We start from the raw sequence: 18606 nt of genomic DNA, 5'->3' as shown, positions 1-18606 counted from the left end.
CTATTTCCATTCTCCGTCACACCAAAAGTAAACGTAACGTACGTTCCTGTTTGCTTTGAAGCAAATACCTATCAGAATGTTTCTTGCAGTCTCATCCCGACATTAGTCCCAGGAATGAAGAAGACAGCATGACACGTTACAACATTGTAAAGCTCACACAGAGGGAACCACGGAGAAAATGTTTTAAAGTCTCAGCAGGTCTGACAGCATCTGCAGGGAGAGAAAAGAGCTAACGTTTCTAGTCCACGTGACAATTTGTCAAAGCTGCACGGGAAACGTTATCGAGTAGTACTCCACAGAGGGGCAATATAGATATATAACGATATCCAGTAATACCGCACCGTGGGGCAATAAGGAAATAAGGTTTATCGAGCAATAAATCACAATAGAAACCGAGTTCCCAACTTCCCCTCTCGGACGCATGTGAACAATCCAACCAGCCGCACTTTATAAGTTGAGAAGAAGAATTTTACCCGGGGTCCTGGGATCAATATGAATTCCTCAACCAGAGTCACTGAAGCAGATTCTCGAGTCATTAACTGGGCTTTTGCCTGTGGGGTCTTGCTGTGCGTATTGAAGCAGGAATCCCATGACCTCAGGCCAACGCTTGTCCAATGATCTTCCTGAGGTTGAAAATCTGGCTGGAGAAATTAAATCTCGTGGAGGAAAAGTGAATATCAGGAGTGAGATTCTAACCCACGTCTCCAAAAGAGACAGCGAGCTGAACGCAGCATCTTAGACTGCCTGGCCATCCTGATGCGTCGTCGTCAAAACAAATCTCCGTGCACAAATCGACTTAAATTCAATCTTCATCGTCGTTTCATTCCAAACAAGACATGCGTTTCCTCCTTTTGAGCCCCAGCCAGAGTCCTGTATCCGAGTGCTCCAAATGTGGCCTTACCAAAGTTTTGTACAGCTGCATCATCACCACACAGTTCTTAAATGCAACCCCTCTGTTAATGAACGCTAGCACACCATTGGCCTTCTCCACAGCTCTATCCACTTGAGTGGCAACTTTCAAACATCTATGAACATAGTCCCCAAGATCGCTCTGCTCCTCCACATTGCCAAGAACACTACCGTTAACCCTTTATTCCGCATTCATATTTGTCCTTCCAAAATGGACAACCTCACACTTTTCAGGATTAAACTCCATCTGCCACTTCTCAGCCCAGCTCTGCATCCTATCGATGTCTCTTTGCAGCCGACAATAGCCCTCCTCACTATCCACCAATCTTCGTATCGTCTGCAAATTTACTTACCCACCCTTCAATTCCCTCATCCACGTCATTAATGAAAATCACAAACAGCAGAGGACCCAGAACTGATCCCTGCGGTACGCCACTGGTAACTGGGATCCAGGCTGAATATTTGCTATCCATCACCACTCTCTGACTTCTATCGGTTAGCCAGTTCGTTATCCAACGGGCCAAATTTCCCACTATCCCATGCCTCCTTACTTTCTGCAGAAGCCTACCATGGGGATCCTTATCAAATGCCTTAGTAAAATCCATGTACACTACATCCACTTCTTTACCTTCATCCACATGCTTGGTCACCTCCTCAAAGAATTTAATAAGATTTGTTAGGCAAGACCTACCTCTCACAAATCCGTGCTGACTATCCCTAATCAAGCAGTGGCTTTCCAGATACTCAGAAATCCTATCCCTCAGTGCCCTTTCCATTACTTTGCCTACCACCGAAGTAAGACTAACTGGACTGTAATTTCCAGGGTGATCCCTAGTCCCTTTTTTGAATAGGGGAACGACATTCGCCACTCCCCAATCCCCTGGTACCACCCCTGCTGACAGTAAGGACGAAAAGATCATTGCCGACGGCTCTGCAATTTCATCTCTTGCTTCCCATAGAATTCTTGTCTATATTCCGTCAGGCCCGAGGACTTGTCTATCCTCAACTTTTACAAAATGCCCAATACATCTTCCTTCCTAACAAGTATTTCCTCGAGCTTACTGTTTCACACTATCCTCTCCAACAATATGGCCCCTCTCATTTGTAAATACTGAAGAAAAGTACTCGTTCAAGACCACTCCTATCTCTTCAGACTCAATACACAATCTCCCGCCACTGTCCTTGATCGGACCTACCCTCGCTCTAGTCATTCTCATATTTCTCACATATGTGTAAAAGGCCTTGGGATTTTCCTGGATCCTACCCGCCAAAGATTTTTCTTGCCCTCTCTTAGCTCTCCGAATCGCTTTCTTCAGTTCCCTCCTGGTTATCTTGTATCCCTCCAGCGCCCTGACTGAAACTTGTTTCCTCAGCCTTACAGATGTCTCCTTCTTCCTCTTAACAAGACATTCAACCTCTCTTGTCAACAATGGTTCCCTCACTCGACCATCTCTTCCCTGCCTGACAGGGACATGCATATCAAGGATACGTAGTACTTGTTCCTTGAACAAATTTCACATTTCACTTGTGTCCTTCCCTGCCAGCCTATGTTCCCAACTTATGCACTTCAATGCTTGCCTGATAACATCGTATTTACCCTTCCCCCAATTGTAAACCTTGCCCTGTTGCACGCACCCATCCCTCTCCATTACTAAAGTGAAAGTCACAGAATTGTTGTCACTATCTCCAAAATGCTCCCCCACTAACAAATCTATCACTTGCCTTGGTTCATTACCAAGTACCAAATCCAATATGGCCTCCCCACTGGTCGGACAATCTACATCCTGTGTTGGAAAAGCTTCCTGGACACACTGCACAAACACCACCCCATCCAAACTATTTGATTACTCATGGACAAAGACGAGAGTGGTCCTAAAGAAAGAGTGCTAAATTGGGGAAAGGCCAAGTATAACAAAATTCGGAAGGAACTAGGTAATGTGGATTGGGAGCAGCTCTTTAAGGGTAAATCCACATTTGAAATGTGGGAGTCTTTTAAGGAAAGGTTGATTCGAGTGCAGGACAGACATGTCCCTGTCAAATTGAGGGATAGAAATGGCAAGATTAGGGAACCATGGATGAAGGGTGGAATTGTGAGACTTGCGAAGGTGAAAAAGGAAGCATACATAAGATCTAGGCGACTTAAATCTTATGAAGCTTTGGAGGAATATCGGGAAAGTAGGACACATCTCAAACGCGCAATAAAGAGTTCTAAACGGGGTCATGACTCATCTTTGGCTAACAGGGTTAAGGAAAATCCCAAAGCCTTTTATTCGTTCGAAGGAGCAAGAGGGTAACTAGAGAAAGGATTGGCCCACTCAAAGACAAAAGAAGGAATTTATGCGTGGAGTCAGAGGAAATGGGTGAGATTCTTAATGAGTACTTTGCATCGGTATTCACCAAGGAGAGAGACATGACGGATGTTGAGGCTAAGGATGGATGTTTAAATACTCTAGGTCAAGTCGGCATAAGGAAGGGGGAAGTTTGGGTATTCTAAAAGGCATTAAGGTGGACAAGTCCCCAGGTCCGGATGGGATCTATCCCAGGTTACTGAGGGAAGCGAGGGAAGAAATAGCTGGGGCCTTAACAGATATCTTTGCAGCATCCTTGAGCACTGGTGAGGTCCCGGAGGACTGGAGAATTGCTAATGTTGTCCTTTTGTTTAAGCAGGGTAGCAGAGATAATCGTGGGAATTATAGACTTGTGAGCTTGACGTCAGTGGTAGGCAAACTGTTGGAGAAGATACTGCGTGATAGGATCTATTCACATTTGGAAGAAAATAGACTTATCAGTGATAGGCAGCATGGTTTTGTGCAGGGAAGGTCATAACTTACAAACCTAATAGAATTCTTTGAGGAAGTGACAACGTTAATTGATGAGGGAAGGGCTGTAGATGTCATATACATGGACTTCAGTAAGGCGTTTGATAAAGTTTCCCATGGCAGGTTGATGGAAAAAGTGAAGTCGTATGGGGTTCAGGGTGTACTAGCTAGATGGATGAAGAACTGGCTGGGCAACAGGAGACAGAGAGTAGTGGTGGAAGGGAGTGTCTCAAAACGGAGAATGGTGACTAGTGGTGTTCCACAGGGATCCGTGCTCAGAGCACTGTTGTTTGTGATATACATAAATGATCTGGACGAAGGAATAGGTGGTTTGATTAGCAAGTTTGCAGATGATATTAAGATTGGTGGAGTTGCAGATACCGTGGAGGACTGTCAGAGAATACAGGAAAATATAAATAGATTGGAGAGTTGGGCAGAGAAATGGCAGGTGGAGTTCAATCCAGGCAAATGCGAGGTGATGCATTTTGGAAGATCTAATTCAAGAGCGGACTATATGGTCAATGGGAGAGTCCTGGAGAAAATTGATGTAGAGACAAATCTGGGAGTACAGGTCCATTGTACCCTGAAGGTGGCAACGCAGGTCGATAGAGTGGTCAAAAAAGCATACAGCATGCTTGCCTTCATCGGACGGGGTATTGAGTACAAGAGTCGGCAGGTCATGTTACAGTTGTCTAGAACTTTGGTTAGGCCACAATTGGAATACTGCGTGCAGTTCTGGTCGCCACATTACCAGAAGGATGTGGATGATTTAGAGAGGGTGCAGAAGAGGTTCACCAGGATGTTGCCTGGCATGGAGGGTGCTAGCTATGAAGAAAGGTTGAGTAGATTAGGATTGTTTTCGTTGGAAAGACGGAGGTTGAAGGGGGACCTGATTGAGGTCTACAAAATTATGAGAGGTATATACAGGGTGGATAGCAACAAGCTTTTTCCAAGAGTGGGGGTGTCAATTACAAGGGGTCACGATTTCAAGGTGAGAGGGGGAAAGTTTAAGGGAGGTGTGCGTGGAAAGTATTTTACGCAGCGGGTGGTGGGTGCCTGGAACGCTTTGCCAGCGGAGCTGGTAGCGGCGGGCACGATAGCGTCATTTAAGATGCATCTAGACAGATACATGAACGGGCGGGGAACAGAGGGAAGTAGATCCTTGGAAAATAGGCGACAGGTTTTGATGAAGGCTCTGGATCGGCGCAGGCTGGGAGGGCCGCAGGGCCTGTTCCTGTACTGTAATTTTATTTGTTCTTTGTTCTTTGTAAAGAGTTTCCACTCAATGTTTGGGAAGTTGAAGTCACCCATGACTACTACCCTGTCATTTCTGCACCTTTCCAAAATCTGTTTCCCAATCTGTTCCTCCACATCTCTACTAATGTTTGGGCCCACAGAAAACTCCCAACAAGGTGACCGCTCCTTTCCTATTTCTGACTTCAACCCATACTACCTCAGTAGGCAGATCCTTCTCGAACTGCCTGTCTGCAGCTGTTATACTATCTCTAATTAGCAATGCCACCCCCCACCTCTTTTACCACCCTCCCTAATCGTATTCAAACATCTATAACCAGGGACCTCCAACAACAATTTCTGCCCCTCTTCTATCCAAGTTTCTGTGATGGCCACCACATCGTAGTCCCAAGTACCGATCCATGCCTTAAGTTCACCCACCTTATTCCTGATGCTTCTTGCGTTGAGGTATACACACTTCAACCCATCTCCGTGCCTGCAAGTACTCTCCTTTGTCAGTGTTCCCTTCCCCACTGCCTCATTGCACGCTTTGGTGTCCTGAATATCGGCTACCTTAGTTGCTGGACTACAAATCCGGTTCCCATTCCCCTGCCAAATTAGTTTATACCCTCCCGAAGATTACTAGAAAACCTCCCTCCCAGGATATTGGTGCCCCTCTGGTTCTGATGCAACCCATCCTGCTTGTACAGGTCCCACCTCCCACAGAATGCACTCGAATTATCCAAATACCTGAAGCCCTCCCTCCTACACCATTCCTGCAGCCACGTGTTTAACTGCTCTCTCTCCCTATTCCTAGCCTCGCTATCACGTGGCACCGGCAACAAACCAGATATGACACCTCTGTCTGTTCTGGCTTTTAACTTCCAGCCTAACTCCGTTTATTACCTCCACACCCTTTTTCCTACCTACCTCGTTGATAGCAATGTGCACCACGACTTCTGGCTGCTCACTCTCCCCCTTAAGGATCCTGAAGACACGATACGAGACATCCCTGGCACAGGCACCCGGAAGGCAGCATACCTTCTGGGAGTCTCGCTCGCGACCACAGAATCTCCGATCTATTCCCTTAACCATTGAATCTCCTATTACGATTGCTTTTCTCTTCTCCCCCTTCCCTTCTGAGCCCCAGACCCAGACTCAGTGCCAGAGAGCTGGCCGCTAAGGCCTTCCCCCGGTAGGTCATCCCCCCCCTTCGCCCCCCACCCCCAACAGCATCCAAAACGGTATACTTGTTTTGAAGAGGAACGGCCACGAGGGATCCCTGCACTGTCTGCCTGTTTGTTTTCTTTCCCCTGACTGTAATCCAGCTACTCTTGTCCTGTAGCTTGGGTGTGCTTACCTCCCTGTAACTATTCTCTATAACCCCCTCTGCCTTGCGGATGATCCGAAGTTCATCCAGCTCCAGCTCCAGTTCCCTAACACGGTCTCTGAGGAGCTGGAGTTGGGTGCACTTCCCTCAGGTACAGTCAGCGTGGACACCGGTGGTATCCCTCACCACCCACATCCTACAGGATGAGCATGTAACTGCCCTAGCCTCCAACCCTTCTTACCTTACAGAATATAGCTGCCCTGTGGATCAACTGGACTTCCGGCCTCTGACTCTGCTCCCAGTCAGCTGCACACTCTATAAACTCCTGGTTCCGTTCTCGCTCTTTGCTGAAATGAAATTAAAGGAGCACCTTACTAACTCCTCATCTAACTCCCTCAGTCACCAAACACTCACTGTAGCAGTCAAATGCACCAAATTCATCATTCAGAGCAAACAAAGTGTGCACTGTAGCTGGATCACTTTTATACTGTGAATCTAGCCTCTGGAGACTGGCCTAATCCAATTAGCTAATTAATAAGCTCCAGCTGCAAGTACCTACAAGTATAACCTTTGTTTAAAGCTCGTTGAAAATTCACCTTCTCAACCAAACAGGAACTTTTAAATTAATTAACTAAATAAAAGAAAGACTAGACTTTAGATCAAAATTAACCCTTATACACCCTCAGTCACGAAACTCTCACTATAGCACGCAAATGCACCAAATTCAGAACTCAGTGAAGAACGCCTCCAGTGGACAAACAGGAGGAACTTCATTCAGTGGAGGCGGCAGAGGAGGATTCTGGAAGAGGTCACCTGAGTCACCTCGACTGTACTGTGGGCAGCCGAAGAACAGGTGTCAAGGAGCGGTTAAGCGCCAAACACGTCCCTCCCTACTTTTCCTCAAAACTGCTCCCGTGTTCAGTCAATGGCACCATATCGATCGCACAGATGTTAAAAAGTGCTTTGCAGGGTTCGTCCGGGATTGGAACCCGGGACCTCTGGCATTTTATCGCAGCAGAATTGCCTACGAGAGAATCGCCAAAGCGACAATCACCAAAGGTGATCAACGTCCCGCTGAAACAATCTTACCATTACTTCCCAACCGAAGCTTATTTTATTAACTCAATGGGCTTCTTAATTCCTGTTGATTTGGTTTGGTTGTTAAAGTAAAATCCAAATAAACTATTTTTTGTCCCTTGCTAATCTTATAGGGATCATTGGGTCAATTTGGTTCTTTCTGGTTTGTTGGCCTCCACTGCGAACAGAACATAGAACATAGAACATAGAAAATACAGCACAGAACAGGCCCTTCGGCCCACGATGTTGTGCCGAACCTTTGTCCTAGATTAATCATAGATTATCATTGAATTTACAGTGCAGAAGGAGGCCATTCGGCCCTTTTAGTCTGCACCGGCTCTTGGAAAGAGCACCCCACCCAAACTCAACACCACCACCCAACACCAAGGGCAATTTGGACATTAAGGGCAATTTATCATTGGCCAATTCACCTAAACCGCACATCTTTGGACTGTGGGAGGAAACCGGAGCACCCGGAGGAAACCCACGCAGACACGGGGAGGACGTGCAGACTCCGCACAGACAGTGACCCAAGCCGTAATCGAACCTGGGACCCTGGAGCTGTGAAGCAATTGTGCTATCCACAATGCTACCGTGCTGCCCTTGAGAACAAATAAATCTACACTATATCATTTTACCGTAATCCATGTACCTATCCAATAGCTGCTTGAAGGTCCTTAATGTTTCCGACTCAACTACTTCCACAGGCAGTGCATTCCATGCCCCCACTACTCTCTGGGTAAAGAACCTACCTCTGATATCCCTCCTATATCTTCCACCTTTCACCTTAAATTTATGTCCCCTTGTAATGGTTTGTTCCACCCGGGGAAAAAGTCTCTGACTGTCTACTCTATCTATTCCCCTGATCATCTTATAAACCTCTATCAAGTCGCCCCTCATCCTTCTCCGTTCTAATGAGAAAAGGCCTAGCACCCTCAACCTTTCCTCGTAAGACCTACTCTCCATTCCGGGCAACATCCTGGTAAATCTTCTTTGCACCTTTTCCAAAGCTTCCACATCCTTCCTAAAATGTGGCGACCAAAACTGTACACAGTACTCCAAATGTGGCCTAACCAAAGTTTTGTACAGCTGCATCATCACCTCACGGCTCTTAAATTCAATCCCTCTGTTAATGAACGCGAGCACACCATAGGCCTTCTTCACAGCTCTATCCACTTGAGTGTCAACTTTCAAAGATGTATGAACATAGACCCCAAGATCTCTCTGCTCCTCCACATTGCCAAGAACTCTACCGTTAACCCTGTATTCCGCATTCATATTTGTCCTTCCAAAAAACCTCACACTTTTCAGGGTTAAACTCCATCTGCCACTTCTCAGCCCAGCTCTGTATCCTATCTATGTCTCTTTGCAGCCGACAACAGCCCTCCTTACTATCCACAACTCCACCAATCTTCGTATCGTCCGCAAATTTACTGACCCACCCTTCAACTCCCTCATCCAAGTCATTAATGAAAATCACAAACAGCAGAGGACCCAGAACTGATCCCTGCGGTACGCCACTAGTAACTGGGATCCAGGCTGAATATTTGCCATCCACCACCACTCTCTGACTTCTATCGGTTAGCCAGTTCGTTATCCAACTGGCCAAATTTCCCACTATCCAATGCCTCCTTACTTTCTGCAAAAGCCTACCATGGGGAACTTTATCAAATGCCTTACTAAAATCCATGTACACTACATCCACTGCTTTACCTTCATCCACATGCTTGGTCACCTCCTCAAAGAATTCAATAAGACTTGTAAGGCAAGACCTACCCCTCACAAATCCGTGCTGACTATCCCTAATCAAGCAGTGTCTTTCCAGATACTCAGAAATCCTATCCTTCAGTACCCTTTCCATTACTTTGCCGACCACCGAAGTAAGACTAACTGGCCTGTAATTCCCAGGGTTATCCCTAGTCCCTTTTTTGAACAGGGGCACGACATTCGCCACTCTCCAATCCCCTGGTACCACCCCTGTTGACAGTGAGGACGAAAAGATCATTGCCAACGGCTGTGCAATTTCATCTCTTGCTTCCCATAGAATCCTTGGATATATCCCGTCAGGCCCGGGGGACTTGTCTATCCTCAAGTTTTTCAAAATGCCCAACACATCTTCCTTCCTAACAAGTATTTCCTCGAGCTTACCAATCTGTTTCACACTGTCCTCTCCAACAATATCCCCCCTCTCATTTGTAAATACAGAAGAAAAGTACTCGTTCAAGACCTCTCCTATCTCTTCAGACTCAATACACAATCTCCCGCTACTGCCCTTGATCGGACCTACCCTCGCTCTAGTCATTCTCATATTTCTCACATATGTGTAAAAGGCCTTGGGGTTTTCCTTGATCCTACCCGCCAACGATTGTTCATGCCCTCTCTTAGCTCTCCTAATCCCTTTCTTCAGTTCCCTACTGGCTATCTTGTATCCCTCCAATGCCCTGTCTGAACCTTGTTTCCTCAGCCTTACATAAGTCACCTTTTTCCTCTTAACAAGACATTCAACCTCTCTTGTCAACCATGGTTCCCTCACTCGACCATCTCTTCCCTGCCTGACAGGGACATACATATCAAGGACACGTAGCACCTGTTCCTTGAACAAGTTCCACATTTCACTTGTGTCCTTCCCTGCCAGCCTATGTTCCCAACTTATGCACTTCAATTCTTGTCTGACAACATCGTATTTACCCTTCCCCCAATTGTAAAACTTGCCCTGTTGCACGTACCTATCCCTCTCCATTACTAAAGTGAAAGTCACAGAATTGTGGTCACTATCTCCAAAATGCTCCCCCACTAACAAATCTATCACTTGCCCTGGTTCATTACCCAGTACTAAATCCAATATTGCCCCTCATCTGGTCGGACAATCTACATACTGTGTTAGAAAAGCTTCCTGGACACACTGCACAAACACCACCCCATCCAAACTATTTGATCTAAAGAGTTTCCACTCAATATTTGGGAAGTAGACACACGGGACCAGTCTTTATAAATAGAAGCGTCGAGCACATTCTTCATAATGCAGATTCTTCATAAAATCCTGAAAGAGAATTGGAAAATGTTGGATTACTCGGCTGGTCTGGCAACATCTGTGGAGAGATAAAGAGAGTTACAGTTCCGAGTCAAGTATGACCCTGCTTCTCATACTCTGTTTCCCTCTCTACAGATGCTGCCAGGCCTACTGGGATTTTCCAGCATTTTCTGTTTTTATCACGGGACTACCGCCAGCTCTCGGCGACCAACGTGGACACGGTGGGCGGAATGGATTTCGCCTGATCTGTAACTATTCAATGATTCTCTAAACGAGAGTGTAAGATCTGATCAAAGTGAAGTATCCAATTGGAGAGTTGCATCCTGGAGATTGGAATCTGTCTCCACAGCTGCTTCCGGTGCTGCTTTCACAGACAAGTAGCCGAAGAACCCCTCCAGTGGACAAACATGAGGAAATTCATCCAGTGGAAGCGGCAGAGGAGGATTCTGGAAGAGGTCAACTGGGTCACCTCGACTGTACTGTTGGCAGCCGAAGAACTGGCGTAAAGAAGTGGTTAAGCTATAAACATGACCCTCGCTCCCTCCCTCCCTTTCCTCCAAACTACTCCCGAGTTCAGTCAATGGCACCATATCGATCGTACAGATTTTAAAAAGTTATTTGCACAGTCCGCAATCTGACCCGGGATCTCTCTCATTTTATGGCAGCAGAAGATCCGAAGCGAGAATCAGACCACTAGACCAACGAGCCAGCCGGTGGTCAGCGTGCCGCTGACACCATTTTACCATTACCTCCCAAGCAAAATTTATTTTATCAACTCAATGGGCTTCTTAATTCCTGTTCAATTTGGTTTGGTTGTTAAAGTAAAATCGAAAGAAACTCTTTTTTGTCCCTTGCTTTTCTCATCGGGGTCATTGGGTCAATTTGGTTCTTTCTGGTTTGTTGGCCTCCGCTGCGAACAGAACAATAGACATCCGGGACCAATCTTTATAAATAGAAGCGTCGAGCACAAGGGCAATGCCGCTATGGAGATTCTTCATAAAATCCTGAAAGAGAAATATAAAATGTTGGATAACTCGGCTGGTCTGGCAACATCTGTGGAGAGAGAAAGTTACAGTTCCGAGTCCAGTATGACACTGCCTCCCATTCTCGGTTTCCCTCTCAGTCAATGTCTGGTACTGTATGTGAGGGTGGGATTCAGTATCTATCAGACATTGGTACTGAATGTCAGTGTGGAAATCATTCTGTATTTATCAATCACAATTCTTGTTTGGGAAACGTGAGATGAATACGTAACATCAGCATGACTGTAACAGATAGAGAAAGTCACACAGAAAGAGACTATCAGGATACACACAGTGACACACAGAAAAGGTGCAGTGCAAACCAGCAAGATACTGAGATGGAGAAATTGGGTATTTAGGAAAATGTGTTTTCTGCTGCACACAGAGAGGCCCTGTTTGTAAATGTATATCCTGCTGTGTAACCGTGCTCTCTGATGTGTAACTGAGCTCTCAGCTGTGTAACTGAGCTCTCTGCTGTGTGACTCTTCTCTCTGTCGTGGAACAATGACTATGCCGGTGACAGATCTGCACTGCACTGCACTAATTGGAGGGCTGTGACCAGTGGTGTTCCACAGGGATCAGTGCTTGGACCTTTGCTCTTTGTAGTATATATAAATGATTTGGAGGAAAATGTAACTGGTCTGTTTAGTAAGTTTGCAGACGACACAAAGGTTGGTGGAATTGCGGATAGCGATGAGGACTGTCAGAGGATACAGCAGGATTTAGATTGTTTGGAGACTTGGGCGGAGAGATGGCAGATGGAGTTTAATCCGGACAAATGTGAGGTAATGCATTTTGGAAGGTCTAATTCAGGTAGGGAATATACAGTGAATGGTAGAACCCTCAAGAGTATTGAAAGTCAAAGAGATCTAGGAGTACAGGTCTACAGGTCATTGAAAGGGGCAACACAGGTGGAGAAGGTAGTCAAGAAGGCATAGGGCATGCTTGCCTTCATTCGCCGGGGCATTGAGTATAAGAATTGGCAAGTCATGTTGCAGCTGTATAGAACCTTAGTTAGGCCACACTAGGAGTATAGTGTTCAATTCTGGTCGCCACACTACCAGAAGGATGTGGAGGCTTTAGAGAGGGTGCAGAAGAGATTTACCAGAATGTTGCCTGGTATGGAGGGCATTAGCTATGAGGAGCGGTTGAATAAACTCGGTTTGTTCTGACTGGAATGAAGGAGGTTGAGGGGAGACCTGATAGAGGTCTATAAAATTATGAGGGGCACAGACAGAGTGGATAGTCAGAGGCTTTTCCCCAGGGTAGAGGGGTCAATTACTAGGTTTAAGGTGAGAGGGGCAAGGTTTAGAGTAGATGTACGAGGCAAGTTTTTTACGCAGAGGGTAGTGGGTGCCTGGAACTCGCGACCGGAGGAGGTGGTGGAAGCAGGGACGATAGTGACATTTAAGGGGCATCTTGACAAATACATGATTAGGATGGGAATAGAGGGATACGGAACCAGGAAGTGGAGAAGATTGTAGTTTAGTCGGGCAGCATGGTCGGCACGGGCTTGGAGGGCCGAAGGTCATGTTCCTGTGCTGTACATTTCTTTGTTCTTTGGTTGTGTCAAATCATTCCCTGTTGTGTAAATGTGTTCCCGGTTGTGGAAATCGATCCGTTTGAAGCAGAACCTTTCTGCGCCATTACGGAGACGAAATTTCAATTCCTGATTTATTCAATCTTGTCACCAATGCTGGTCTCTCAATGACTGGCGACCAAGGTCTTGTAATAAAAAGTAATTAAATTAATAATTGAGCAGCCCCTCCTGGTTTGTGCTCTGACCGCGATCCGGGGAGAACTGCTCGAATCTAGACACGTGATCATGTTAGTTGCGTCATCAGGTCATCACGTGACCATTCGGCCTGCACAGGTCTCTGTCTGTGCCGTAATTTCTAGATTCCATCATTTTAATTTTCTTCCAGACTGGGAAGTGTGGTCCTGTTCCATTTGAATTTCTAATATATTTCCAATGTAACTGATGTTGTTACACAAACTATTAAATCAGTGGAATTGTGCGTTTAGGGAGTTGAGATTTTCGAGTCTCTCAAGGCTTCTCTCCAAATCCAATGGCCATTTCCCACGAAGTCTCAACCCCTCCTCACATAAACACTATCAGAACATAGAAAAATACAGCACAGTACAGGCCCTTCGGCCCACGATGTTGTGCCGAACCTTTTTCCTAGATTAATCATAGATTATCATTGAATTTACAGTGCAGAAGGAGGCCATTCGGCCCACCGTGTCTGCACCGGCGGACTATTGGTCGCTTGAATGGAATAACTTCCTGGACTGTGATTCGAAATGTTTGTTCTACTCCCCGCACAAGCCGCTGACTCGAAAATTAATACGTTTTCCGATTGTTTGTAAATAAGCGGTTTGAACGTTAATCAAGTTCAGTCAGATATTTAACATTTTTTGGGGGGGACTGAACGAAATATTCAGATGAATAAGGAACTCACACCCAAAACTGCAATCAGTAAATAATAATATTTCCTGCAACGTTCGGAAGGAGAAGCAGCAACGGCAGCGAATGGAAACGTGGTTTGGTTTCATTCAGCTGAATGTATTTCTGGGTAAAAAGATCGTGGCAGAAATGGAACATATTTTAAAAATATTTTCTTGTTCTCTTTCCTTTGTCTCTCTATCTGTTTCTTTGTTTCTTTCTCTCTCCCTCACTCATTGTTTTTGTTCTTCTCCGGGGACTGATTGGATACAGTGAAACTCAGCCCTATTTCATCCCAACTCTTTTGGACGAATACATCCTGGTGATGGACGGTCGTGAATCAGTGGAAGAATCGACAAACTATCCCATTCTTGGCTCTGTGAGAAGTTCCATTCCTGGTTGTGAGGTGGCTCTGAGATAAAGGGATCGAGAGAGAACGAGGTGACTGCAGTCTGACTCTTACTCTGAAAACCAGTTAGTGCGCCCTTGTAGAAAGTGGATGTGTCTGAGAACAGGAGAAAAGCACATCCTGGGACTGTGATTGATTTATTGAGCAGGACCTTGAAAAGTGATGCAATCTTCTAACCAGTCGGCGCCTGTCTGAGAACTGGCAAGGAATTAAGGCTGATATTGAAACGGTTGATCTTGAATTAGTTGAGGCAAATCGATTCTTTATAAGGTGTTGGCACATTGTTTTCAGAGACACTGTCATACTTTCTTAAAATATGATTTGTGCTTGTTTTTGTTTTGTTCAATAATTTGGGGAATCTATTTGGAGCGGGTGCAGTTTGTTAATATCTGTGCCGCTTGCTTGTCCAGCTGCCCGGGCAGCAGCAGCTCCATTCCTGTCGTGATCTGTGGACACAAACAGGATATCCAAACTATTGCGCACTGCTGCCGTCTCCTGGTTGAACGCGAGTTGTACAACACGGTAACGCTGTATTCGTAACACATTTCAATTGGAGCAAAAGAACATTAACATGGTTAAATATTATCATTGTAGTAATCATCTTGAAATCCCCAGATATCTGATTTCTGACTGAGCTACCCAGCTCTACCCGATCTATCGGAATATGAAAGATTCCCATTACAGCCATATTGGTTACAAGAATATCGAATCCCTGATTTAATACATTCACCCGCTTCATTGTTTGTGTATTCGTTCTATAAATACAGAGGGGGCAACATTGCCCAGGGACAGGTGGTGGTATAGTGGTGACTATCACAGCATTTGACCCAGATTCAGTTCCTGCCCATAACAGTGGTGAATTATTTAATTAGATACCGCAGGTCAGGACAGAAAAGGAGTGGACACTCCTGAAATAAAATTCACCAATTGTTTTCATCACCCATGGGTTCCTTATGTAATAACCAGTATCAATTTGTTTTGAGTGGAAACTTAGTTTAAATAAACTACAATCTTCAACATTAATAACTAAGTTCTTAGTCTGCAACAATAGTAAATAGGTGGGTTAAACGGGACAAAAATACGAGCCACGCAAAGTTCCGTTTACAAAATGAGCTTAAAACACTCCTAGTGGCTGAATAACTTAATCACTAAGTAAGTTACATAATTAATACCAGTAAAAAGTTATTACTGAAACAGGATGAAAAGGGCAGCATCAGGGCACAAGGACAAGGCAATGTCTCAGACCAGAGTAAGAGTCCAATGTAATGACACACAGAACATCAGAAATATATTGCATAAATACATTTATTGTGGACTGGTGCCATCTCCTGGCTGAGCGGGAGCCGTGTGACACAGACACTTTCATTCAGGAGCGTTTTAAATTGGAGTGAAATGCACACAAACAACACGAATTTCTTTCTGCTCACTGTGCCAGTTAGAGTGATCTGTATTAAACAGCAGGAGCGGGATCCACAGTCTTCACCTTGTTTTAAAATAATTTAGAGTACCCAATTAATTTTTCCCAATTAAGGGGCAATTTAGCGTGGCCAATCCACCTAGCTTGCACATCTTTGGATTCTGGGGGCGAAACCCACGCAAACACGGGAGAATGTGCAAACTTCACACGGACAGTGACCCAGAGCCGGGATCGAATCTGGTACCTCGGCGCCGTGAGGCAGTAGTGCTGACCATTGTGCCGCCATGCTGCCCTCGCAGTTTCGTTGTTGAAATAAAATCAAAAGAAACAATTTTTGTCCCTTGCTTTTCGTACTGGGATCATTGGGTAAATTGGGTTATTTTTGGTTTGTTGGCCCCCACTGCGAACAGAATAAAACACAAACGGGACCAGTCTTTGCCGTTGCTGAGTAAGCACTGTGCAATAGTCACTCCGAACGATTCTGTCATGAAGCTGCTCTTCAAGCATTCTCTTTCTCAATCTGCTGAAGGCTGAGCTGACACATTGGAGGTGAGGGCGAATCCTATCTGCTGGATCTGCCTTTTTCCAGTGGTGGCTTCCGGTCATGGAAAACGGTCCACATTTTCCACGATCTCGCCATTTTATTCTGTGTGCCATTTCTATGTGAGTGTTGACAACATAATTCAGCTCTTGGTATTCACCATGATTCAGGGTCAGCACGGTAGAATAGTGGTTAGCACTGTGGCTTCACAGCGCCGGGTCTCATGTTCGATTCCCACTTGGATCACTGTCTGTGTTCTCCCTGTGTCTGCGTGGGTTTCCTCCGGGTCTCCAGTTTCCTACCACACTCCAAAGATGTGCAGTTTAGGTGGATTGGCCATGCTAAATTACCCTTAGGTTAGATGGGGTTTCTGGGATACGGGGAAAGGGTGGACGCGTGGGCTTCAGTGGGGTGCTATTTGAAGAGCCGGTGCAGATTCCATGGTACGAATGGCCACCTCTGCACTGTAAATCCTATGATTCTATATTCCCTTAAAAAATGCATCATGAATTAATGAATGAAAATCGCTTATTGTTACAAGTAGGCTTCAAATGAAGTTACTGTGAAAAGCCCCTAGTCGCCACATTCCTGCGCCTGTTCGGGGAGGCTGGTACGGGAATTGAACCGTTCTGTTGGCCTGCCTTGGTCTGCTTTAATAGCCAGCGATTTACCCCAGTGTGCTAAACCAGCCCCTGTCTGGTTTCTAGTCTAAACCATTCATCTCACACGTCTCCAGACTGAAAATCATCTTTCGTCGTTTGAAGTTCTAGACTGTCCACGTATCAGTTCAGAAAATTTCCAAATTTGTACTATCATCAAACTTTGAAACTGTTCCCTCTACACCATGATCTAGCACATTGTTTTCTACCAGGGAAAGCAAATATTCCAGTAGGAACCCATGTCGAACACTACAAACCTTCTTCCAGTCCGAAAACTCTCTACTGGCCATTATATTCTGTTAGTGATTATTCAGCCACATTTATATCCATATTGCTTATTGCTACTGTCCCTTTTATTCCAGGAGCTACACATTTCGCTAATTCTGTACAGTTTTGGTTTCCTTATTTAGGTAAATACGGTTCAGAGGAGGTTTCCTCGAGTGGTCCAGGAATGAGCGGGTTTTCTAATGAGGAAAGTTTAGACAGACTGCACTTGTTTCCAATGGAGATGTGAAGAGTGACAGTTGATTTGATTGAAGTACATCAGATTTTGAATGGTCTTGGCAAGGTGGAGGTGGAAAGGATGTCACTGCTTGTGGGTGAGACCAGAACTACTGGGCAGTTAAAAACAAGGATGTCGCCCTTTTCGGATGGAGATGTGGTAATTTCTCACTCCCAGAGAGTTGTGCGACTTTGGAACTCTGCCTCAGAAGGCAGCGGAAGCGGGACATTGATTATTTTTAAGGCGGAGATTCAGCAAATAAATCAAAGGTTTATCAGGGTTCCATACAAACATTGCATTCAGCCAACTACCTGGATGCACAAGCGTTCGTTTGTTTTTCTTGATATCTGAGGATAAATTCAGAGTCCTACACCATGGTGAAACGGTCTTTAAATGTCGCGTTCGTTTCTTCGCGTGTTCTGTACTGACACATTCTCTGGAGCTCAAACTTGCTCCCGATTTCAGTCAATGACACCACATGGATCGTCCTGATTAAACATAAACAGGGCTCGTCCGGGATTTGAACCCGGGACCTCTCGCATTTTATCGTTAACGGAAGACCCTAAGCGAGAATCATACCCCTAGACCAACGAGCCAACCGACAGGCAAACGTCACTCAAACCAGCTTATCATTGCGTCCCGAAGCCTATTGTATCAGCTCAATGCGCTTATTAATTCCTGTTCAATTTTGTTTCGTTGTTGAAATAAAATCAAAAGAAACAATTTTTGTCCCTTGCTTTTCGTACTGGGATCATTGGTAAATTGGAGTATTTTTGGTTGTTGGCCTCCACTGCGAACAGAATAAAACACATACGGGACCAGTCTTTGCCGTTGCCGAGTAAGCACTGTGCAATGGTCACTCCGAACGATTCTGTCATGAAGCTGCTCTTCAAGTATTCTCCTTCTCAATCTGCTGAAGGCTGAGCTGTCACATTGGAGGTTAGGGCGAATCCTGTCTGATGGATCTGCCTTTTTCCAGTGGTGGCTTCCGGTCATGGAAAACGGTCCACATTTTCCACGATCTCGCCATTTTATCCTGTGTGCCATTTCTATGTGAGTGTTGACAACATAATTCAGCTCTTGGTATTCACCATGATTCAGTCAGTGGTGGTCTGTGGAAAGTAGGAGTCAGTCTGTGGAGCTCTGTCTCCCATAGTCTTGACGTTCAGAGTGACCGTTACACAGTCATTGTGGCGACAAGGTCCCATTTG

General features: G+C 45.4%; 1 non-coding gene across 1 annotated transcript; it reads right to left on the bottom strand.

Annotated features, from left to right (window-relative positions):
* Positions 1-17900: 17900 nt before the first annotated feature.
* Positions 17901-17991, bottom strand: trnap-agg (transfer RNA proline (anticodon AGG)). The gene is given in 2 exon segments: positions 17901-17936; positions 17956-17991. It is a non-coding gene; the product is annotated as a tRNA-Pro (tRNA).
* Between the last annotated feature and the right edge of the window lie 615 nt (positions 17992-18606).

Source organism: Scyliorhinus torazame, chromosome 24 (assembly GCF_047496885.1).
Source record: "Scyliorhinus torazame isolate Kashiwa2021f chromosome 24, sScyTor2.1, whole genome shotgun sequence".
Classification (NCBI taxonomy): Eukaryota; Metazoa; Chordata; class Chondrichthyes; order Carcharhiniformes; family Scyliorhinidae; genus Scyliorhinus; species Scyliorhinus torazame.
Note: the sequence above shows the minus strand (reverse complement) of the source record. Positions and strands in the feature narration are given on the sequence as shown.